The 25,272-nt window shown below is 47.4% G+C and overlaps 1 protein-coding gene across 1 annotated transcript in view; it reads left to right on the forward strand.

Annotated features, from left to right (window-relative positions):
- The first annotated feature begins 217 nt into the window (after window positions 1–217).
- Window positions 218–25,272, forward strand: part of fam222ba (family with sequence similarity 222 member Ba) — a 36,706-nt gene continuing 11,651 nt past the window's right edge. Inside the window, exon 1 of the mRNA XM_079356478.1 lies at window positions 218–389. The gene's annotated coding sequence lies outside the window, so the exon portion shown is untranslated. The remainder of the gene's footprint in view (window positions 390–25,272) is intronic.

Here is a 25,272-nt window from a genome sequence, read left to right on the forward strand (position 1 = left end):
ATCTGTAGCGTCTTTGTGCAAGTGTTTTACTTTTTTTCATAAAATGTAAAAAATATCACAAAATTTTGTAAAAGGGGTTCACACTTTGTCATTTTGGTTTCCACTTCCCTGCCACTATAAACGTCACTTTCCACATGGTAAAACCTATAAAAAATATAAAATTGTCCAATTAAATCTCAGACTGCCTGTCCCTTTAAATCACTCGGCTCCTCCTGCGCAGCGCACAGCTCTGTCTGGAACCGTCCCAGGCAGCGCGCATGCGCCGGAAGTTGCTGCCGCAGACAGCAGCAGCAGCAGTGATTCGGCAGCGCAGGGCAACGGGAGAAAATCGGTCCGTTTTAAACCATGGCGACGTACTAAAAGATGCCTTTCGCAGAGGTGAACGGAGAGTAAGTAGTTGTGTCTTGATAACACGCCTGCGGCTCGATGCAGGCTGACATCCTCTCAGATTGGGGCATAAATGAGCAGGAGAGCTGGAGAGGGCAACAATGGGACTGTGTATGTTTCAGACTGACTGACTGGCTAGGTTAGCTAGCCAGGAGCCTGGGCAGTCAGCTGGCACTCTTCACTGGCAACATGCAGGCTTTAAAGCTACTGTACTGGTTCCCTGTAATGTCCGTGTATCTACTGTAAATAGGAGGGAGCTCAGCTGCATGTGTGGAGCTAAGACCATCCTGTGTGGACTCTAAAAAAAAAGTCAGGATTTGTTGTTTAAAGCTTCTTTTACCTGATTGAAATAGGGCTTGTGTTATTGGGCTGGTTACCTTTTTGTTTCCTGCAAGATTAAATCAACCAATGAGGATCCATTTGAGCACAATGTGCCTGCAAGGCCATCACCATAATTGCATCTTCATTAGATTTTTCATTAACACGATGCAGACACCTCTAGGGAGAAGTGGCTCATGGTTAAGAAAGCTCTCCTGGGAAAGGGAGGCTGTGCATGAAGTTGGGAGTGAAGTGTGGTTATCTCCTGCTATTCTCAGCTTGCGTAGTATGCTGGCTGTCACTAAGTTGTCTCCTTCTGCTTGCATGTGATATACAGAACATGCATACATCCATATTTAGAGTGTCAGTCGTCTTCACGTGTGATCCAGATGTTGTGCAGCCTCCCTGCTCCCCTGTCTGTCTGCGAATAGCACCTCCTACTATAACAGGGATGAAAAGTGTTTCCACCTGCAAAGGCAAGTGTTAAAGGTGATAACAAAAGGTTGACGTCACCGGGCTCATCCTGATCCTGCTGCACAACTGAAGAGGAGGTGGAGAAAGAAGAGGAGGAGGAGGAGGAGTAGTTTCAAAGGAGCTTTTTTCTTCTTTTGCTATAACGTCTAATGGTTCGTGTCTGGAAGGAAGGAAAGGGCTTATCTCTGATCAAATTTCGGGTAACCTAAGGGCACACTTAACTAATGGGATCCTATCGATGTGCCTCCCCCCTCCGAGCTTGATCTTTACACGGAGGAATGTTAATGTTGCCACAGCCTGTGTGTGTTGTCTTTGGCTGCTCTGAGTCTGGCTTTATGTTGCTGTAGTTGCTGTGTAATGTCATGGAGCTGGACGGATATGATTTTTAAAAGCTCAAACTTCTGCGGCTGCCTGGACTATGGAAGTGATCGGGTTTACTCTGCACATGGTAAGATGATTAAAAAAAAAAACGTGGCATTTTGTGAAGTACAAACTCCTCAGCCGTCCTCTTTGCATGCCCATTGTGATGCTTAAAAATGAGTCGAAGCGAAAATATTCCTCCCTTACCTCTGACAATGCTGTGACCGTTTTTTTATGTTCCTGACAGCAGGGAGGATGTGCTAAGTGACATCCTGTGCTTACTCTGACAAAAGCCTGACACTACTCGCCAAAAGTGCAGTTTAGCAACGTAGCTTTCTTCCCCTTACATTTTCCGAGGAGCAGATAATTAAATTTCCGACCTTGTTGTCTGGGAAACTCGGGCCCCTAGACTCTGTGCAATTATCGCATAGAAGGAGGAACCCTTTTTTTTTTTTTTTTTTTTTGCATCGGGGTGCTACGTTTCCCAGCACAATGAAGATTAATTAGGTCTGAGAAACAAATGACTGTAAGGCCTGTCCCCATCTGAAGTGCAGGTCGGCAGTAATGACAGCGATCTGTGGATACTTGGGTGATGTTTGGAGCGGTTTGCGGCTTCGTCTCTGTGCTCAGAGTTAGAATATTTACTTCTGTTTAATCGTGAAGAAGAACGTGTGTGTGTGTGTGTGTGTGTGTGTGTGTGTGTGTGTGTGTGTGTGTGTGTGTGTGTGTGTGTGTGTGTGTGTGTGTGTGTGTGTGTGTGTGTGTGTGTGTGTGTGTGTGTGTGTGTGTGTGTGTGTGTGTGTGTGTGTGTGTGTGTGTGTGTGTGTGTGTGTGTGTTCTGTGAGAAGCAGACGAGCCTGAATGTCAGGAGCGCCTGGTTTATTAGTTCATGTCATGCTGGTCAGCTTTGTAGGAAATTACAGCCTTCCTCCAAATTGAAATAGCACTTGAGCGCATGTGTTAATTAGATCTCTGCGTGGCTTTTCAAAGTGTCTCTGCTCCTCTGGCCGTGAGTCATGTGCTGACTCTTTGACCTGTCACTGCGAACCTCGAGGCTTCGCTCAGGGCAAACTGTCACGAAAGCAAGTTGGCCTTGTTTGTTTTTTTGTTTTTGTTTTTGTTTTTTTACAGCCGACCACTAACAAATCTGCATGAAGGTATTGATTGACTTTGTGGGCAGAGGAGGCTCATCTCCTCTAAAATGCTCGTGCAGCATCCTCGCTGCTTTAGCCTCTGGGGCGACGGTTTCCTGCAGACGAGGTTAAAGTATTGTCGAAAGAAAAAAAAAAAAAGAGCCTATATTGCGCACAAGTTGGACACCTACGTGTTTCGGCTTACTTGAGTGGAAGCTTTAAAGTAGTGAGCAGACTGTGAATGTAATATGAACTCCCACTCTCGTTTCCTGCTTTCTAAAGTCTCTGTATCAAACTTTATCCTTGTAAGCAAATTGCACCGGGCGAGTGAGCAGCTTCCACTGAAGCGGGATGTTTCGTGATTCTCCACCCAAACAATCAGATTCCCAACATTAGGCTGCTCTCAGACAGCAGTAATAAGAGGATAACATCAAAGCCGTGCTTTATTTCTCACAGACTTCACAGTGAGACTATGAATAACAGATCACAAGGTACAAAGAGTCAACCAGAGAGCCTCTGCTGCTTTTATGTTTCAGCTGTTTTTTTGGCGATTCGGAGGGAGCTCATTAAAACACATTGATTAGTAACAGTGCTGATTCTGTGATTGTTGACTGGAACGACTCGGCTAACCAGCATACTTTTTGATGCAATGATTCTCCTTGCTGGAGCGAGCCACTTGGCCGAGGCTCATTTGGGTTTATTCAAAGCCAGTCATTTGATGTAGCGTTTTAGAGACGGTGCTTGAATTGGAAATGTGTAACCGCACGCTCATCCCAGTGCAGTACATTTGTTTCTTTCATTTTCCAGCGGGGGTCTGGGTATGATAAATCTCCTGCAGGTGTCTGTGAATTTTATTTGCATGGCTGATTTTTATTTTCCTCGCTCTGCTCGTCTCAGATGCATTTGTTGAATATAATCCATTAGCTAAATGAGGCTGCCACCCCTGTTCAGAGATTACCTGTTAGAGGTACCAGCCGGCTCCACCTTTCAGTCGTGCAGTCACCGGGGCAGCTGTCAGCCCACACTCGCCCACTCAGCCACCCACCACTCAGAGAGAGAGAGAGAGACTTTCTGTGAGGCCACCCGATGTGTCTCCTCAGCTGTGTGAGTGCGGTTTCAGAGCGGTAGCAGATGTTTGCTCGCCTTTGTGTGAGCGGGCAAAGTCAGGAGACCCAGTCTGAGGGTCAAACGCAGGTCAGGCTAAAGAGGAGGAAAGAACTGCAGCCACATGATACATCCCGATCAGGTATTTGGGGACATCATGGGCGACTTCTGGATACCTCTGAGATCAAGTGAGCGACCTGCCCGGCTCAGGCTGTGGGTCAGCTGTTACATGGTATTTAGTTTAATTCTTAGGGGTTGACTCATGTTGTGCCAAATCACCACAGGCGGTAGGGCTGATTATAAATTCACTTTGTGTCTTAGTACACTACTATTTTGTGCCCTTTATGATTCATGAAATCGCAGTTTTGGCTGGAGTCATACGGCGGCAGTTTAAAGATGCTAACTGATGGAAAAGAACAGGTTTCATTAAGAGAGAGTTCACAGATATTCTTCTCAGTGATCACTGGAATCACTTCAGAGTGTATTTAAGATCATGCTGTGGAGAAGGAGTGGTGCCCCCTCACAGGGTCTTTACGATGTCACTGGGAAAACTGAACTGAGACTCCACCGTCCTTGAGATTAGATTAGAGTACATTTTTCAGTTTTCTGTCTTTTGCTATCTGAACCTTGTCAGGTTTAAATATTCTCTAAATGTAATCTGGACGGTGGCCTCGTTCTGAACTTCTTACCTGGTTAACTCAAGGTTTTGCTGCTGGTTCTCTGTACTGTGCATGCGGCTTAGATCGAGAGAGAGAGAGAGAGGCGGACGTTGACCTTTTAGCTTTCCAGAGAGTAAAGATGGCGTGAGGTGGCTTACCAGTAAGCAGGTTGTGGCTTAGCAGAAACAACATGTTGGAAATCATTGAAGCTATTTATAATCTCCACCTTAGAAATCAAGTCATTTGGACTGAAAGGCGTGGTCAATAAAGACGTTTGTAAACATTCAAACTTTTGGTCCCTCCTCTCACTCACTGCAGAATGTTCACTGCTTGTACCTCGACTGCAAGCCTGTCCAACAGGAAGTAGACCAACTCCACGTCCACAGGTAAAAGCCAACACAAGGTTCATATTTGCCGGGTTTGATTTGCCTCCAATCACGAAATTATATCCACTCCTAAACTCACCTGCTGCGCTGTCATTGGCTGGAGGAAACGCACCAGCTCCGCCCAGAAATGTCTCGAGTCAACCAAAACAGGGCAGAACAGTAAAATCCAGTCAGAGGACAGGGTCTCTGCAGTCAGCAGCTCACATTACAGTCACATAAAAAACAAAAATAACTTTTCATCACATGAAATTACATCACAGCCAATGGGATCGCGCGATACAAATCGTTCTGATTCTGAATGAACCAGATTGTAGTCTTGGTATCGGGATTCGGATCTTGCACAGGACAGATGATGATGATGATGACGACGACGACCCCTAATGGTCTGGCTTTGAAAGTGCTGACAACATGATCTATTTGTAGTCATGAATATTAAAGAGGCTCAGGTTGGTGTCAGACTCCCACAGTTCCATCTTCTCTCATGTTTGATGATGAACACGAGTTTGTCCAACAGGTGACTTCCTCTTCTTTCAGTCAGAAGTTACTGTAGGTGGGTTAGCTGTCTAAACATGGGCGGCTGACGGTTCCTACCACATTATTTGCTGATGTCTGTCTGGACCGATGTTGAGCCAATGAATGGTGCATCCATGTTACATAAATAAAATGGGTTTTTTTTATGATTTGGGACGGGTCATAAAAGTCTGCGAGCTGTTCTGCGGTGTAAGTCATCTCTCACATTAGCAGCCACTCAGGGTCTAACTTTAGGTCCCAAACCAGATCAAAGTTTTCACAGGGCTGAACTCCTGTACTCTGGGTCGAGTCTTAGCCTGCAGATCCAATTAGGGGCACACAGCACTGCTCTTTCTGGGTAGATCGCCTAATCAGCAAACCAGAGGCCTTAAGCTGCAACCTGACGTTACAAACACCGGAGACCAAAGGGCTTTTCTGAAACTGTTGTGTCTTCAGCTTGAGGGCAATCAGGGAGAAATCTAAGCCTCCTGGTGACATTCACGGCATAAAGAGCAGCCGCAGCAGCAGCAGCAGCTGAGGAAGAAGAACAGGGACGGCATCTGTCTGATCAGACTAGTTGGAGGCACTGGAGACGACAGCGCTGTTTATCCACCTCCATCTCACAGGAACAGCAGAAGAGCAGACACTGTTATCTGTTTAAGGCACAAGATAAGGCTGCCTGAACCGGATCACCGACCCTCCCCTGACACCCCTAAATACCAAAACCCTGCCTAATAAGAGGTGGACAGGCAAGCCCCATGTCACCCTTAAGTAATCTGCATGTGTGTTGTTACTGCTGCCCTTTCCTGGTGTCCATGCCGACTGCACATAGCAGGGACAGCAGCACAGAGAGGCTCAGACTCTGCCCCGGTCTGTGGGGTCAGAGAGGATGCCACAACAAAGCGGCAGTAAAGCTGGAGGGGATGTGGAGTGCAGGGGGAGAGAGGGAGAGTGAGCTCACTGAGTGTCAGAGTACGCGCAGACATTAGATAAGGCTAAGCTACCAGAGGATTATAGAGGGAGGAGATGTAAAAGGCTGCCGGCTAATTGGGCTTTATTTTTAATATTTCAGAGGCTTCATTAGAGACTAAATTGGTGACGGATTTCAGCTCTGGCTGCTTTCTGAGAGTCTTTTTGGGACAAGCTTTGCAACCTGAATCAAAGCAGATAGATTGAGTTGAGGGCTTGACTTTGAACTTTTTTTTTTTTTATGCTCACCAATGTTTTAGTTATGCGCCATGGTTATTCCAGCCTTGTTATCTTACATATTTTTTTCATTTATTTGATACTCTGACACTGGAGTTTTTGGTTTTCAGAATCCCAGTTTTCTTATTTCCCTGCAAAGTAAAAGTAGCTGTGTAAAATTGGAAATTCTAAACATTTGCTCTTTGTGACCTTAAGCTCAACCCCACAACCTGAGGGAAGCATGCAAACATATCATGGAGTTATCTTCTCCGGAGTGACGACGCAGCAGTGAGTGTGTCTGTGTGCCTGGCAGAGCGGCGGGCCGCTCGGAGGCTCGGAGGCTCGGTCTGGGTGTTTAGCGCCGAGTCGGAGCGGTACAGAAGCTGAGCGGAGAGCGAGCTGCCGAGGTGAGCGGCCGGTCAGCGCGCGGCTCTCTGTCATGACCCTCCTCGGTTTATCTCGGCTCGCACCACTTCTCCAGGCCTCAGTGTGTGGGTGTGTTTTCTCTGTGTGCGTGCGGCGTGCTGGAGATGGAGCAGTGCTTAGAATGGGGCCCTTTTATAACCTCCTCACCCTCTGGTCCTGTTTGCAGCCATTGTTGGCCACAGTGAATGGTATCTCCGTGCCTTGAAAAGTAACCAGATGACATTCTTCCTGTTGTTCAAAAAGGCCCCGGGCTGTGTTGTGGAAAGCGGCTGAAAGGATAGGCTAAGACTGTGACCTTCAGAGGCTAATCTCTGGCATGTCATTCAGGGCCTGTTTGAAGCGAATGCAGACCTTTTCTCCCTGATAGCCATGTACCAAGTCAAACAAGGCAGAAATTCCTCTCCGCCTTTCAACAGCTACACTCCAGAAACAGTCAAGTTAGATTTGATTGAACCTCCACCATGAAAGGACCAGAGGGTGTTAGTAGCAGCTGAACTGAATCATTATTCCAGACAGGCAGTGTGTCTGACACCTACATTGTCCAAACAGTCTCTGCAGCCTGTGACTGAGCCCTCTGTACACAGACCTGTGGCATCAGCAGCCCCTCTGTACTGCATGCTGAAATACCGCCGCTGCTGTGAAAGCAGCGGGGATGAAATGCACTTAGCGAGACAGTAAACATCGGCGCAGCTCTCAAACTAGCTAACGTTGTTTATGTGTGCTCCTCTCTGGTGTATTTGATGTCTTCAGCTGGCTGCGTTTCCAGGAATGTGCAGAGATGCAGTTGTGGCCCTGCGGGGGGGGATGTTGGCTGTAATCACAGTTCAGAGTGCAGCTCTGTGGTTGGACTCGACCGAGCTGTAATCAGGACAAGAGTCACGTTGTCCTCCTGAACTGGAGGACAGGGGTTTATATCATAAAGCTTGTTGCTCACAGACGATTCAGACTCCTTTGATTTCTTCCTGGCTTCTTTTCTGATCCCTGGACTTGAGTATTGGCTGATATCGAGTATCCTAACCTCCTGCTTACGAGCTCCTGTCAGGAAGTCGGAGCTGGTTAAGAAACATGGATGCCTCTTCACCAATGAAACCAGATCATCAGTCACAAGATCAACTATATTATCAATAAAGTTATTTTAAATCTCTGTAACCGCTGGTAGGTAAATCAGGGCCCGACTGATATGGATGTTTGGGAGAGAACATCAGCCCTGAGATCCATCTACGATCTGTCGAGAAAGATTTATACATAAACGCATTGTTTGTGTTTCTCCTTCAGTTATCAACCATGTAAAAGATTTCTAATGGAAACAAGATGTTGTTATAAACCTTATAGCGCCCTGTGCTGGTGACAGAGAACGGCTAGTGTAATACAGTGAAACTCAAATGAAAGGCAATTTGTCTCGTACTATCGGCGCCTATCTGTGGTGAAATTAGCCGATACAGATCGGGCTCTAGTTTACAGCACGCTGTTGAAACAAAGCTTTCAGCCTGAATCACCATTCAGGTGATAAATACATGTTCCTGTTAGAGGACATGTACTGCCTTAAAGTCTTTAGCTTTTCACGGCTTCACTTCACGCGCTCTTCTGGCTCCAGTTTGGTTCGCTGCTCTGGAGCGGACGTTGCTAGCGTGCTAAGCTAATGTTCTAAAGACGACAAAGCAAGTCCTCTGTTTTTTGCGCCTCTCGTTCGGATCAGTGCGCGGACACCAGAACACATAACACATTGAAGGTGGTAACAGTGGCATTTTTCCATCCTGGTGTCGGTGTTATCACAACTCTCCGCGCCATGGAAGCCTCGGTAAATAATCTGCTGGTTATCTTCATGATTATTAGGTTTATAAATGAGACCTCTTATCAAATCTCTATTCGTTTCTTTTCTTTGACCTCTTCACCATTACTCTTTGCAGCTCCATGTCCTCTTTTATTACCACTTTTAGAGGTTCAACTTGTGCCGCTATCGTTGGATTAGCTCTTCAAATAGCACAGCCTCCACAGCGTCATGAATTGTGCTGAAGTTTTAGACTTTTATCCAAGAGTGCGACTCTCCATCTCGCCTTTACCAGAAGCTTTTAGTCCACGCTGAGAACAAGTCTTTACCATCAATGTGTTGGAGAGGATTTGCTTTCAGTGCCCGAGAATACACATTTCTGGCATTGAGCTTCTCTTTGTGTGTGTGTCAAAGATCTCTGAGTGCAGGTCTTTTGATGAGAGCAACCTTTTCCCCCTGCTTCCTGTGTCAGCGCCGTGCCACCTGTATGGGGTTAAGATCAGGGTCAGAGCCTGTTGTCTGGGGGCCCCTTTCTCAGGAACTGCTTTTTCCCTGGACTGACATGGAAAAGAAAAGCTGTCACATATTTCAAGGCCTCGTTTTGTCAGACATCTTTCAACCACAAATGATTGGCATATCTCCTGCACGTTTCCTCCTTTTGTTTGCCACCGTGGCGTTTGAGAGCAAATAACAAAAATCGACCATTACGTGCGACGCGTCTGCAGACTGTGCGAGAGTGCACGAGCACACACACACACACTAAAAGGCGAGCTTGTTTACAAAGGAAGCCCTGAATTAGAAAAGGAAAATGTCAACTTTTATCGTGCTACTGCACAAGCATTTTGCATTAGTCAGAAAGTATCCCCCGAAGTGGTGTAACATCCGCAGAATGTGATTGAGATAGAGAGGGAGACGGGGAGGGCGCGGAGGAAGAAGGGTGGGCCACGATTTGAAAGGCATACTTGAAAGTACTGGTGTGCAAAGAGTCCTGAGGCCGGTCGTGTTGCTGTGTGACAGAGGAGCATTCGTCTTGCTGTGTGTATCTGACGTCCCAGGGTCTCATTGCCAGGGTTTGCCTGTGCTGCGTGTCGGCTTTCTGTAATTAATAGCCAGTAGCCCCCTCGTCCCATCAAGGGACCAGGTGCTGCTTAGATCTGCTCCGGCATACAGAGACTGCAGATCGTGTGGAGATGAAACCGACGTCTCTCTCTCTCTCTCTCTCTCTCTCTCTCTCTCTCTCTCTCTCTCTCTCTCTCTCTCCATGTATACATCTCAGCCGAGTGCGTACATATAAACACTCGGCCTACACTCACAACAGAGATGTAGAATCATTACTCCGAGTTTAAATGCTTCTTCTGATGGAGAGCTTGTTGGTAAAAGATACGGTTCATTTAGTCTACTTTGTGTCAAGCACCATTGTGCTCGTGTCCTGTGCTGTTTAGCAGAGCTCCAGGCCCTGACAGATTGCCATCCCGATGGGGAGATTTCACCCAGCCAGCCCCGCCGACGGCTCTGACACCGTCATTAGGCCTTGATCAGCTGCAGTCTGCGGGGGGAAGAAGAGAGAGTAATATTCCTGATCTAATTACGAGGAGACATTTCAGGCGGTGTAATGTGTGATTTAACCTCTTGTCAGAGGCTATAAAAGGAAGCTGGGTTAATCTTCCTGGCAACCTCTTTTCCACGCAGGGGAGAGTGCTTTTTAAATTTCCTTTTCCCAGGAAACCAGAACGCCGCACCACGACTGACTTTCACTCGAAATCTCTCAAGGCAAGAGTCGTCTGACCTTTGAATGTTAGCAAAAGCCTTTTTGAGGATGCATGTGCTACGTGCATTTGGAGAACTGCAAGTAGATCAAAAAAAAAAAAAATAGGCTGTCCTTTTGACTTTTCTACGCGTCCTCCAAAAGGATTTTTCTGCAGCCTCTTTTGTTTCGCTCTCTTGTTCTTTCTTTCTGTCTTTTTCTCCCTCTCCACGGCCGCCCACACGCTGCAGCACGATGAGAGCAGGGGAGCTGATTGAACAAATAGATTGTAAGTGGAATCGAGGGTTTGGGTTAATCAGTCAAACACAGTTAAACAATTCTTTGGACGTGAAGGGATTAGTCTTGCCTGCGTTGAGCTCATCAGATCCCATTCTCCCCAGCGCTGGCCGGCCTTTTAGGGCCAAGGGCCACGGCCTCTCTGGCTCCATGGAGAACCACACACGCACCCCTCAGCATGCTCCATTGCCTCTGAATGCCCCACCACTCTCCTCTCCCTTTGTTACCCAGCACAATTGGAATGATGGATTAGCAAATTAAATGCAGACCTTTCTATTCGTGGCCTTCCTCACTCAGAGTCTCTTTCACTCTCAAATAGTGACCGGGTTCACTGTACGCTTTCATTCTTCCTGAAAAGTGTCTGTTGCCCTTAAATGCGTTCTCAGAAACCATTTGAGAACTCTTCTCTCCATGAAAGCGCTCTGCATTGTTGACTTCCTGTACTCTTCCCTTTAAACCTGAGTGCTGATCCCTGAGAGGAAGTGGTCCTGATGTGGTGTGTTGGATATCTGGAGTCTGCTCTGGATCTCCTGATCCACCAGCCCCCCTTTAAGTAAACCCATCATCCACTTCCTGTTTTCGAACACCTTTGTATATTAATTCTATTTCTGTAGTTCGTACATCAACTTCTCACTTACTTACTTTGATTGGTTTGATCTCAGCTCTTTGTTCCTCGACTGTCTGTGTAAACTCAAAGCCGGACTCAAGAGGCAACTGGTCCAAGTGAGAGTTCGGTCCGGTTGCTTTAACTTAAGCCGAGCTGCTTCATACTGAATTTCAAACTGTGAGAGCGCCCCACATGACGACAGTGACAGTTTTAACAGCTCGGTTCTTCTCATGTGTGGAGAGCAACGAGACCACATACTGACCCATTCATTCACCAGCCACCAGAGTCTCCGCTCAGAACATTTCCTCCTGCCCGTCGAAGGCCAGCTGTGAGCTCCCTGGTTCACGGACCACACTTGTTTCCTCCTCGGTTGGATTGCGGTTCGTTTTCCAGGGCAGGTTATGTAAGCTAGTTGCTCCTCACTTTCTGATTTGTGTTTGCTGTCCTCGCTATGATCCTGCTTGTTCCTGCTTCCTGATTGGCTATCGTTCTGTTCCACGTAGCAGTCCACAGAGTGCTTGCTCGGCGTGCACCTCACACCACGGGAACATCTGGAAACATCTTCTTATGAACCAAAAGATAACCAGACTTTGGTCACAAAGGGGGAGTCAGGGCCGATGTTCATGTTGTGTGCTAAAAACTTATGGCTAGTCTTTCTAAATGTTTTACACCAAATTCCACTGCTCCCAATGCACACACTGATGGAAGAGGCTGCAATGCGAAAAGTCCATCAGTATTAACTTACCCCATTCATACACAGCTGCCAAAGCACCGGGAGCAACTTGGGGTTAAGTGTCCTGCTGTAGGTACCATCGAACATGTGGCTGCAGGAACTGGGGATCGATCCCTTGATCTTCTGACTGTGCATGTGAGCTACAGCCTCTTGTGTGTGCGTGGGGGGGGGGGCGTGGTTGTATTTCTCTGCTCTGTAGAGACCTCAATTAGCGAGACTAGCAGGCCTCCTGAAGGTCACGCCCAGAGCCTTGGTGTGGGACAAGAGGAGGGCCGGGGGCAGGTCAGGGGCAGCCTTGAGACCCTCAGCTGGGTCCAGGAGCTCTCACACAATAACCACCATTTACAGCAGCAGTTTGCATATTCTTCTTTTTGTATTCCACCCTGTTGGCTCAGGATTTCGCTAAAGGTCAGGCATTCTCGGCAGATTGTCATCGTATACTGTGACCATATCTGAGAGATCCATTTGTCATTAGCTCCAAAGTCCCCCACTTCATCAGCCCGTGTCTGGTGTCGGCTATCTCGGCCTGATTGATGGCTCTGTCCTTATTGCAGGGAACCGGGGTCGATGGCAAAAAATTTGCTGCTGGGTGCATTAACGCTGTGCTCAATGGCATAGACCTTTGAGCATGCCTCATCAGTCTTGAATCATTGGACGGCCGCAGGAGATCTGAGTGAGCCGGCATGATGCAAGAGAGCGAGCGAGAGAGAGAGAGAGTTTTTATCACACAGGCAAACTTTATCACTCGTATAACTCTGTCTCACTGCTACTGACAAGAAGAGGGAGTTTTTCGTGATGTTTTTATGAGGGGACAAAAGTGTCGTTAAAGTTGTATTTTAATACTGAGGAGATCTTAGAAGTCTGTGAAGACATAAACCATGGTGAAATCATGGGTTTGAAATGTTTTAATGCACAAAACCAAAACTTAAAAAAAAATATTTTGAGACTTTAATCTGCTGGATACTCAAATCCACAACAGCCCTCTCGCTATTGAAATAATGGTCTCATGTTTATAATAGTTAGCATCTGAAAAGTATTAGTAACCAAATTTGAATAAAAGTTTTTCTTTATTGACGTTTCTGTAAACTTTTTCTCGATGTACATGTGTTGAATGGAGCTTTGTTAGGCTCAAACTAAGAAAAGTCACACGACAGCGTTTTCACTTTAAGATTTAATTTGGGGCTTTTTGTTTCTTTACTGGAGAGATGGGACTCTGGTTCGAGTCTAAAAGAAAGGACAGAGTCCGGGGATCCCGAGGTCTGACTCAAACTCAGGCTGCCCGCTTGAAAGACTGGACTCGTACGTGGGCTGCGCACACCTAACCACTGATCCACCTGTGCCCCACACAACAGATGACTTCGTACCCCCTGTACTGCTCTGTTAGGGTTGGCAAACCCGACCCTAACCAACTTGGTGCCCTCGGCAAGAATTCAGTCAGTGTCCCGTGTATTACATTCAATTCAACATTCAATCCCTGAATTTAACAAAATGCATGCACGCTCTTGGTCACACAGTAAACTATATTATTTTGCTAACCTTCTGGCTGTACCCCCCTTATGGATGGCATTTGCCTACAATGCCTAAGCCACGGGCCGGCCCAGAATATCGCGACTGACGAGTTGAATTGACTATTCTTGCTGCTCCGATCCTAACTTAAATACACTGAAGCTACACTACGCTGAATGTGTGTGACGGCGTCATTCACAAACATCATCGCTCTGCGCCGCCTCGACAATCCTGAGAGACGGTCCAAGCACCAAGATGAGCCGTTTGTCACCAGCTGATACGTCCGTCACGAGACTAAACTTAGATGAGATTTCGTTGAAGTGTTTGTCTATAAAAAGATGACACTCCTGCTGGGCTTCATGTTGTCTGAACACGGAGAAAAGTTCTTATAGTTTTTAAATGAAAGTGTCGGCTCTTGATTTAAAGCTGTGCTGTGATGCTGAAGAAGAAATACAAAGCAGATATTTGATGCTAGCCTTTAGTGCATGACAGTTTGTGATGCTGCATAAATTAATACTTGTATTTTCAATATCCAGCCTCTGTGATATCCCATCCAACATGAACTATTGCTTGTAGATTTACTCTGTTTTGACAAACCGAAGCGATTAGAGCTGAATGAATAACCGGGCCAAAGATGGAAGCCGAGCTGCTAAATGAGTCATTTGTAAACCATAGAAATGCTGTGATTGCTTCGTGACATTTGGCTCGTTTGCTTTGGTATTTTTGGGATTGTTTTTGTAGATCAAACCAGTACCTGTGTAGGAGTAAAGACCCCGGTGCCATGACAACACCAGTACACACTGACAGTATGTGTGTGCTCACAGTGAGACAGGCAGACAGACAGAGGGCCCTGTGAGCCGGGGAGGGACAGATGTTCCCATGCAGACACAGAGGTGAGATGTTTGCCGTGCTGAGCCTGTGTTTGCCCGGCTCTCCGCAGAGTCCACCAGCTGGCTGCTCGGTGCTCTGAGCCGCCGTCGGCGGGGGGGGGGGGGGGGCAGAGAGGCTCACACATACACACTGGAGGTGTTTGTGGTCTCTCCTTCATCTCCTGTGTGTCGCCAGGGGCCAAAGGAGCACATCTCACACAGCCCTGTCCGGTGCAGAAAGTTCGCTCTTTATTCCGCGGTTGCTCTGTAGATGCAGGGCGGGGTGGTCGGGCGGTCGGGTGGGGGGCTCGTTTGGTCTCGCTGGAGGCCAGACTGAATGTCAGAGCTGCCACGGAGGCGGCTGACCTTACCAGCCGACCACAGACACAGGATCAGCTTTTATCGAACATGTACACAGCAGGGTCTGAAATCAGCGAGCAGCATTTGTTTTTGACTCGTGTGTCTGCACTTCAATGCAGCAGAATATATTCACCAGCTCTGAGAAGAAAAAAAAAACAAAACTGGACTCTTTATTTTTCCATTTTCATTGTTGCGTGCAAACACCAGAGGCAGCAGAATGAAGAATCAAAGATCACCCACTTGCTCATAAGAACAAAGGAGGAGATGGAGAGTAGGATACAATGATGGCACATTTAAAAAAAACATCTACATACATGAGCGTGTACGGACGTGGTGGATGAAGAGTCATAACACAACATAACATAACAGGTTTATTAAAGCACGGAGATCGTAGAGGTGGCGTGCAGACAGTCTGTGGTCGTCCAGCGATCACAGGGAATAAACGTCACCACCTCCTCCCACTCGCTCGAGGTGAATTCTCCTGATTATATCCTGCTGCGTTCTCACGTCACCTCACTCTGACTCTCTGCAGAATAAAGACGAGGAGGCTGGAGGAGAAACTCCAGGTGAAGTCTGAGACAAACTGTTTGTGTTCAGTCATGACGCTCCGCCTGGAAATATCAGGAGCTTTTCAGCAGTTTTGTGCAGTGTGTAAAAGCTCCAATAGACGCTTTTCAGACTGCCATAACTGTGCTCAGCCGTCATCATGCCTTTTATACGTTCATATTGATTCTGCAGCGGCGTAATATTAGCTTCCCAGTCTGTGAGTTCACATTGTGTTAAGGTGTTGTGGAGGCACGGCAAAGCAGACGCACAGTAAGACACGAACACACACACACACAGCACTCGATTCACCACGAGCTCCACTGATCCTGTCTCTCCTTTGTAACTGAAGATGGTACCCACATTACGCCTCTGAGTGAAGGTGAAACGCCACAGAGGCGTCAATATCCTGCCTTGAACCGGCGGCCTGAACGGGTTCAGTAACTTCAGTAACCCTCGTGTCATTAAACGTATCATTCAGCCAGATTACGGCTGACACGCAGCCTTTGTTCAGAGCCAACATCAGCAGACTGCTGCGAGTCTTATCGGAGCATTTCTTACGGCTTGTATAAAGAATAAATAAGACTCATGAGCTTTGTAAACGAAAACAAACAAATCTGTTATTTAAGATGACATCCAGTCTCTGTGATGGTGTTTTGGAGGACAGTGCTCATTAAGTACACACTGTAATAATATATAATCACAGCATTTAAACTCCTTTAACGACGCTGATGTAGACAACACACACACGCGCACACACACACACACACACACACCCACGAGTCGCAGTAAGAGTTTGAGGTGATTAACCCAACAGCATGTGAGCAAATAAGGAGACTAAGGGTAAACACGATTATGTTTTGAACGCACCCCACTAAACGTTGCATTGTTTGTGTGATTCCTCCTGCAGATTCGGTCCAAGCATAATGCTAAATTGGGTGCGTGCGCGCGCAATTGGAATATATACAGCGGACACAGGGGAGAGGCCAGTTAGCATAATGGCACGGTGGATAAATCTCTCACAGCAGGCCCGTGTAACACTGGAAGCTGTTTTTGTGCGTTAAGCCCTTTTAGGATGATTTGTGAGAGTCAGCGGCTGCACAGTTCTGCCTCGCAGAGCTGCTCTGACCCCCCCTCCTCTTAAATCAGCCTGGCCGCGTTGCAAACAGGCCAAGGCTGGTTAAAGCCAGGTCAATAATATGGGTCTGGGTGGGACAGATGCACAGTCTTAACTTGTTTTTTTTTTCCCTCTGTTAAACACAGTGTACATGTCAATAAGAAGAAGGTGGAGAGGAAATACTAGAGGAGGTCATTATTCCTGTGGAGGAAAATCGCTGCCGTGTGTGTGTGTGTGTGTGTGTGTGTGTGTGTGTGTGTGTGTGTGTGTGTGTGTGTGTGTGTGTGTGTGTGTGTGTGTGTGTGTGTGTGTGTGTGTGTGTGTGTGTGTGTGTGTGTGTGTGTGTGTGTGTGTGTGTGTGTGTGTGTGTGTGTGTGTGTGTGTGTGTGTGTGTGTGTGTGTGTGTGTGTGTGTGTGTGTGTGTGTGTGTGTGTGTGTGTGTGTGTGTGTGTGATGGAGAGATGAGAGAACAGCTGCATTGATTTGGTTTTGTTTGCCGAGTACTCGGAGCAGAAATGTAAGCCGTGGGAACACCTGGAGAGAGAGAGGGGAGCGAAATGGGAGTTAGGGGGGTGTTGGCGGTGTCGGCTCTACAGTTGGCGCTGAACCAAGCATACATACATGCCACACACACACCTCTGATGTGTGAGGGCAGCCTGGGATCCCAATCAGCAGCACTTAACAAAGCATTCCTGCTTCTCCCTTTAATCGCAGGCTCAATTTGTCACTGGGGTGTCCAATTTCTGATAAGCGCTCCGACTGGGAGACGGGAGGTGGGTGTTGGGGAAGAACACAAAATGGATGCACCTGTTAACAAATGAAATCAAAGCACTCCATCTTCATTTCCCCTTTTTTTTCCGCCAGCTGGAACAATGCAGCGGCGCTTCAGCTCTCAGAACATTGAGTTATTTCCCTCTAAGCAGACGGGCTGACTCACAGTCACACAGTTAGCTCCAGCTCAGGCGTCTGCTTTTAAAAACGTCCGATCAGCACTCGTCTCGGTTACACACCTGAAAGGAAGTTTCACTGCATCTGTTCCCTCTGAGCTGCGCCTGTTGTGTTTGCAGAGCACTTCCCTCTCACAGGTCGGAGTTAACTCGGCAACAAACGAGTTTTATAGTATTTCACTTCCTGTCGATTTGCTTTACAGAAAGTAAAATGCCGTTTGTTTTGGATCTTCGTGCGGGAGGTTTGTTCAATTTGCTGACTGAGGATTTTTAAAAGTCAGTTCTATGTAACTGTTCATTGCAAGGTTCAAAGTGTGAGATGTTTTGTTTCTGTTCAGCACCTCTCTGAACTCTTATATCGGCCTCATGGTTTACCTGAAAGACTTTTCTTTATCAGGGTTTTCCTCTCGTAGCAGCAGTCCAATAGTCCACTCTGGTATCGAGTCATGACGGTGTAGTTTGAATGTGAATCGTTTCACCACATAAAGTGTTTTAGTCAACAACATGAAAGAAGCAGTCCCCTAAACCCTGCTGAAGTGTCTTAAAGAAACACAGCCTTTCACTTTGAAAGGGTTTCTTACTGTCTTCGGTTTGTCTGGACCAGGTTGGTTGGATTTGACTCTCTGAGGATAATTTAGCTTTAGATAAAGACGGCTCGGCTCGCTGCCCCTCCTGGCCAGACGCGTCGACCGAGGAAGAGACGACTGATTATTATGTCCATGTGACATAATGGGGGGGATGCAGTGAAAGCTGTCTGTACTGTCCTCTGAGGTAGTAACAGAGGCCGGAGGGGATCAGCTAAGCAAGCCAGTAGTTTAGTTTATTTATTGATTGATTGATTGCAGACCTCTGCAGATCATTTGGCTTCTTTACACTGAAAGATCATTTTTAGCATTAGCCCTCCCATGCTAATGCTTCTGCATCCTCCTGTATGCGATGATACAAATAAAAACACCTGGTACAGATATTGGCCTGTTAAAAACACATTCCGACTTGAGGGAGGTCGTATCTGCTTGTTTGGGTTTCTGACTGCAGCCCGTTTCACAACTATGTGATTCTAAAAAAGCAGGGGACTCGAAAAACCTGCTGATGATTTCTATCACACAACACAGACATGCAAAAACACACACATTGACACACACACACACACACACACAGGTTGTTGATATGGGGGTCTTGTATCTGTTTTCTAACCATGCCATCCCAGTCCTGTGCCAAACCCGCCTGCAGCCTGGCGTCCTCCGCCGCCGCAGCACGTGACCCGGTGCAGGGGAGCCGGGCCTGATGTGGAGATAACGCCACGCGGAGGAGATGAAAGGAGTCGTGTTGGGCTCATAGGTTGGAGCTTTGTCTCTTGAGCTGTATCATCTGATGCTAACCAAAGGGCTGATGTTTTCTTCCAGGAGATAAAGAGTCTCTTTAATTGTGTTTCTGCTCACCTGCATTCCTTTGTGTGAAAACACCAGCCTCGAGTTAAACTCTGGTGACTGTCACAAACATAGATACTAGAAGCTTAAATATCTGCTCCCCTGATGTCATTGTGTTCTCTCATTATCATTTTTACACGACTGCTGTGTACAAGTTTCACTGAGACTAGCAGTTCCCAAAGTGGGGGGTCGGGACCCAATGGGGGGGTCAGTGTTCTTTTGTGTTGCTCTTACGCCACTGTTTGGACTGGCCTAGTAGTCAGCTGGCTATGGGTGACATTCATGGTGGTGGGTGGTGTTAACACAGAGCAGCACAAAGGTCAAGTGAAGAGCTCAGCCTCGAGGATCTGCACATTGTGAAGCTTTTTGCCTCGGGATCGGACCGATATCCGATACCAGGAGCATCTCTCGTTTTAACCACCTTCAGGGACGAGGGGCGTCCCCCAGTCTCTAGCACAGCTATCTTGGGGGTGGTGGGCTGATCTCACCCCTCCCGATTCTCAGTGAGTCTGATCATTTAAACCATTTCAAGATCACACCAGCACAGCAGCCACAGTCTCCACATGTGTCAGAGCAGCGACCAACAAACACGTCTTTGTGATCCAGTCTTCTTACCGTCTGAAGGCTAATGAACTGTCCTGCTGCATCCATCTAAGTTTAGATTGCAGTCTGAGCCAGGCTTAAGTCAGCTCACCACCTAATCAGCTGTTATAACAACCAGTCTGAGTGAATATAGGCCCAACACTGAATTTAGAACATCTGATTAATTTCACTAATGTCACGTGTTTATCTTTACCAAGGCTACGTCTTCTTGTGAACAAATCGAATGTAAAGCCTCTTTCACTGTGTCGTATCAGATCTGTCTTTCTCCCTCGAGTGGTTTAAGACTGTCACGTCTGAGAGCAGCAGGCCGGCTTATTTCTCATTGAGGCATGCCCAGCTTCTGGCTGCACTGTGGATGGATTTGCAGCAGATAAATAAATAACTGCGCTGGCACCCCTCACTTTGGATCCCCTCTGTTTTGGCAGGCTGTCCTCGCTGCATTTTCTATCAGGTGTAAACATGTCTGTCAAACGGCGTGGCCATGGGGCCCGGCGGTTTTGGCATGCGTGACGCATCACATAGAGCGATGCCAGCCCTTTCCGTCTGCCCACCTGACCTTGGCCAGGCTTGACATGACTGAGCACACTTAGCTCTACCTTCCACTTTTGCAGAGCTCTTTAGGAAGCCAAGTGGGCTTAAGTGGCTGTTAGTGAATCTGACCCCAGGTTGAAGAATGGACCTTGGCTGGCTGTCCCTGCAGTGCTGACGTGGTGGAAGGGTAATCCAATGCATAGCTCTGGCAGAGATGTCCCGGCTCGGCCAGAACAGCCATTGCCCCATGTCTTCACATCCTCTGATCTCGCCACCATTACTGTCCTCTTCAACTCCATGAGCAGCCGTGGATGTCGTCCAAGTGGCCGGCTTCACGCTCCAAGAGCAAAGACAAAACACTCGGATAAGAAGAGGCCTCATACTTTGAAGTGTGTTTTCCTTCCTGAGTTTCCTGATCCACACAAGAGCTCGACTGATGTGTCCTTTTAATACTTTCACTGAGACGGGATGAAATCGTTTATTGCAGAAATGGCTTTTTAGAGTTAGAATGAGAAACAGACATTTTCTATGTATATTTTTCAGACAACTTGTTCGACTTTCACGTGTGAAATTTTTACAGCGGCTTCACAAGATTTTCTTTATCCCATCCTGACGTGCGTAAAAACCTTAATTTCGGCCTCTGCCTGAAACTGTTCGTAGCCGCTGCTCTCTCTTTAAGGCCCACATGCACACTGTCTTCTGATTGGCTATCTCTCTGGAAGCTTTCTGGTGGGGCAGAACACTGCAGGGCTGCCAGAGGAGGGCTGCTCTCCAGTGCTGGGGGAAGAAAGTGTGTGTAAGAGGTTTCACCAGCTTACGTAGAGACTTGAAGCCGTCTGGGGAAATTTTTGGTTTCATATCGGGGAACAATGGCTTAATGTGCAGAACAAGCCGTTTAGCGCCCTCTGCAGACTTATCCTGGGATTACTCCGACAAACTAGCAAAGTAGCAGGAAGCTCTTGTTCTTTAGCTGCTCCACAAATGGAGGTCGGTGCTCTCGGAGAACAACCTTAGACCTCAGTGGACTCCTTCACTCAGACCACAAACACAAATCACCTTGATGTAGGTGCAAAGAGCTGGGTTACTCTAACATATGTTTACCTCGTGATCTGAAACTTTGCCCACGTTGATTTTGAATATCCAGGATTTTAACACTATATGAGTTTTTAAAACGGGGATCAGCAGAATACACTTTTATAATTCACTTAGATTTTCAGGCGTTCCTTTTTTGTTTTTTGACGACACAACCCTGATGAGGGATAAGAAAACCGTACACAACCTCTTCAGCCTCATGGAACATTATTTAAAGTCGTGTCTCAAGTATGGATTCAGATTGTGCAAAATATGTAATGACTATTTTTAAACCACCCCGGGCACCACTCTCTTCTGCTGTCGATATTTGTCCATTTCTGAACACATAAATGCGGATTCCAATATGTCCGTGATTTGCCTGCTGGCTTCCCGATAACATCACTAAACCAATAATATATACTGGTCAGGCTGAGGTTCACAGCTCCTCTGGGTGCCTGTGTTCCTCTCACTGTGAAATCAACTCTCCGTATCTGACACGTATGCAAAGATTGAGCCGATCTGGCTGTGCATTATTCCGGGGGCACGCTGTCTCTCTCCGCTCCATATCCGCAATCTCACCTCAGGGATCTGTCACTTTTTCATCAGTGACTTACGGAGCGTTCACACAGCTTCCCGCTTGGTTCACAGGACCCCTCCCTCCCTACCTCAGAAGTCGCTGTCTTCCTCTCTCCCACACTGCTGCAGCTCTTTACTAGTTTGACAGTTTCATCCTGACACCCAGTGTCTCGCAACTTGGAAGCTACTATTTTACACATTCAAATTTGTGTGCATGTTGGGTTTAGACGGGCTGCCCCCCCCCCCCCCCCCCCCATTACCATCCCCCAATCTTTCGTTCTTCTTCTCTTCTGCTGGGAGATAACAGTGAGGGTGGGCGAAGGGTCTCCGCTGACTGAAGGAGCAAACGGCCCGTCGTGAACGCCCCGGGTTGTGCTGGAGTCATCAGGATCCATTGTGTGAGCCTGTCATAGCCTAACAATCCGCTGGCCCTGCAAGCAAGAGAAATCTTTCTCCACCTTTTGTTGTTTGTGAAAAGTGACGGGCTAATGAAGGCCACACTGATGTGTCATTTCTTCGTAACGTGCTGGAGAGCCAAGGCTTCCCCCTCTTTTCTTTTCTCAGAACTCTCTGCCTTTGCATTCAAGGGTAAAAAGCCCGTCTCTTCTTCCTGCTCCTGTTCCTTTCTTTTACCGTCTATTCAGAGGCACAGCTCGCAAAGAAAAGTAATTTCCCTCTCTCTGTCCCTGAGAGAATCAACACACTGAAGTTGCATTGAATCTTTTTCTGCAGCATTTTTTTCTTTCTTGGCTCTATTTCAGACCCATAACCTGGGGGTAAACATGCAATTAAAATAACAGCAGCCTGCCTTTTCCTCCGCTCCTCCTCTCCTACAGCCGTTAGCACAAGAAGTGTACAACATGGTGACTTGGTTCTCCTAATTGCCTTTACTTTTAATTGGTAGAGAGAAGCGTGTAATGTTCAACCAGCAGCAAACACACTTTCTCACCTGTTTTTATTCGTCTTTGTTTTTCTCCCTCTAATATTGTTATATGCGTCTCCTTCTAATGAGCTTATTTTGGGTGCACGATCCTCCCTCTCCGGTTTGAACTCCTGCTGCTGCATGTCTTCATATACGACGTCCTATAAAAGTGGCCTGATGCACTTCCTCAATTTTATTTCTCATGCACTCCTGAACATATCGAGATCATTTCTGTTTGTTCATACATGCACCTCACTGTAGGAGACTATTCACGATTCAGGAGTTTTCTGCAAGTTTGAAGGCGCTATTACAAATATGGGCAGTAGCAGAGAAGGAGGAGGTGGATGGAAAGATCTGACATGGATGCAGTCAGCTGGTCAAATGTCTTCTCAATGACTGTCCTTTTCTTCTATGCACTTTATTTTGAAACGTTCACATGGATTCCTCTTCCTCCAGGTCCCAGTGAGGAACAGAAAGAAAATATAGGTCAGCTTTTATGGGAGCTATTCGACACATGACACAAGCCATGCACATCACTCTCTCAGGCCTGGCTTTTGTCCGCCCGTCTTTTATTTGTCCATAATGAAAGCCGCACAGTTATTCACACACTTTTATTACGCGTCTATAAGTAGCTGGTGGAGACTTGCCGAGTCGCACCCCCCTCCCCCCCCCCCCCACTCTGAGCACCCTGTGGTGTCTGCCTGCACGGGGCTGATAGTGTGAGACGCCTGGCTAAACTCCACCAAGCCAATCCTGGCTCCACAGGCCGGCCCAGCTGGCTCGGCGGCCTCCACAGACGCGGCTCTGTTTCCAGCCCGGACAGGAGGGGCCGTGTCTGTGTCACAAAGGCTGCTGAGGGCTGGACAACAATTCAATGAAACACTTGGGTAAGGGTTCAAAATAAGTCCTCATCATCACATTGATATGAACATCCATGATAAACCAGCGATGTTCCAATATTAAAACCTGCTTCAGTATAAAACTGAGTGGTAGCGATCGGGAACGACAATCAAAATGATATCAACTGTAAAAATGTTGTCGATTTAGAAACGTTTTCTTGGTGTCATGAAGTGGAGCAGATCGGTCTGTTGTCTCTGAACCAGAAGGTTGAGGGTTCGATCCCCAGCTCCTGCAGCCACATGTCCATTGTGTCCTGGGACAGGACGCCGAACCCCGTGTTGCTCCCGCTGGTTTGTCACGTCATGTGCACGCGTAGAAACAGGATTATTTCCTTCTGACGATCTCTTTACACAGCAGTCTCTTCCATCAGCGTGTGAATGTGTAGATGTGACCTGCAGAGTCGTCAGAAGACTGGCTCCAACTCCCCACTCTCTCTCTCTCCCTCTCCCTGGTTTCCCATTCTAACCCCTGTCTGATCAGTAAAAGGCAAAACACTTCAAAATAAATCCCTGAGGAAACTCTGATCAAAGAATCTGTGACAAACATGCAGAACGGGAGATGTCTTTTTGCACGTCACTCCGTCACCACATCAGTTTCTAACAGTGTTGTCGCACATCACAGATGTGTCAAGAGTCGAGGCCTGGTCCAAACAGGACTGAACCCCCCCTGCATGATGCTCCGAGGTCAATCTGGTCTCCAGCAGCTGAGAGGGTTAACACCTGATGAGCTGTAGCTCCAGCTTCAGCCGGCTCTGTTCCTGTCTGAGTCAACTCTATCAGGTGTAGTCATCTTGATACAAATGGTGTTGAAAAAGCCTCTGTGTTTGGGGAGGGGGGGGGGGGGGGGCTGCCTTTGTAAATAGGAGCCAGTGTTTGGTGTGTGATGTACATTTGAAGTTGAGGTGGCGGCGGCGCTGATAGGCGAGTCAGAAGACGTCAGGCTTTCTGTCTGTTGGGTTTCATCTCCTCCCGCTCGGCTCTGCAAAGCAGAGTGTCAGCTGGGGCATTACCATAGGCTGACCTTTGCTGCAGCACTCCCCACTGCACAGCTTTCTGACATTCAGGGGCGCTGTGGGGGAGACAGGAAGAGGGTGGGCTGATGGCCTGTTGGCAGTTTTTTTTTTTTTTGCCTGTAGTGCGTTGATGTGTGTGTGCTCTTATAACAACTGAACTGACAGTTTATGCTGGAGTTTTTATTTTTTCCCCTCCTTTCACTCTCTTGCCACTGTTTCACTTTTAAAACGCCGAGCAAAGACGAGAGTTATATTTGATATTTGGTTTTCATCCACCCCGAACCTGCCTGTTGTCAAAGAGATTGCTGTTATCTTTGTGTGAAATCTTGGCACCCCAATAAATGAGAGGGAGCTGGAAATGCTGCCTGCTGACATCAAGGAGCTGCCATGTACCTAAAATCCTTCCAAGGCCGAGGGAAAAGAATAACATATCAGGCCAATTAAAGTTAATGCATGGTGACACGCTGAATCGAGGGCAGGGATTGCTGCCATATGGCGGTCCGGGCTGTAAATCAGAAAGTGAAGGAGGGGGGGGGGGGGGGGGGGGATGAGAGGAGTGGGAGGCTGGGTATCAGGAAGGGTGACGCAGCATCTAGGGCATGAAACCACCCCCCTAAACTCAGATCTGTCTCAAGACCGCAGCTCGCCACCCACCTGTCTCCACCCTCCTTTATTTACCCTTTTCTACCTCGTCTCCCCCCTGCCCCTGCAGCACCCCGAGGTGCAGCTCTCAGGTAGGACTGGCAGCTTCATTAAGGCTTGTTTTTTCTACTCTTGCTGGGAGGATTTAAATGAGC

Source organism: Symphodus melops (assembly GCF_947650265.1).
Source record: "Symphodus melops genome assembly, chromosome: 11".
In the NCBI taxonomy this organism is placed as follows: domain Eukaryota; kingdom Metazoa; phylum Chordata; class Actinopteri; order Labriformes; family Labridae; genus Symphodus; species Symphodus melops.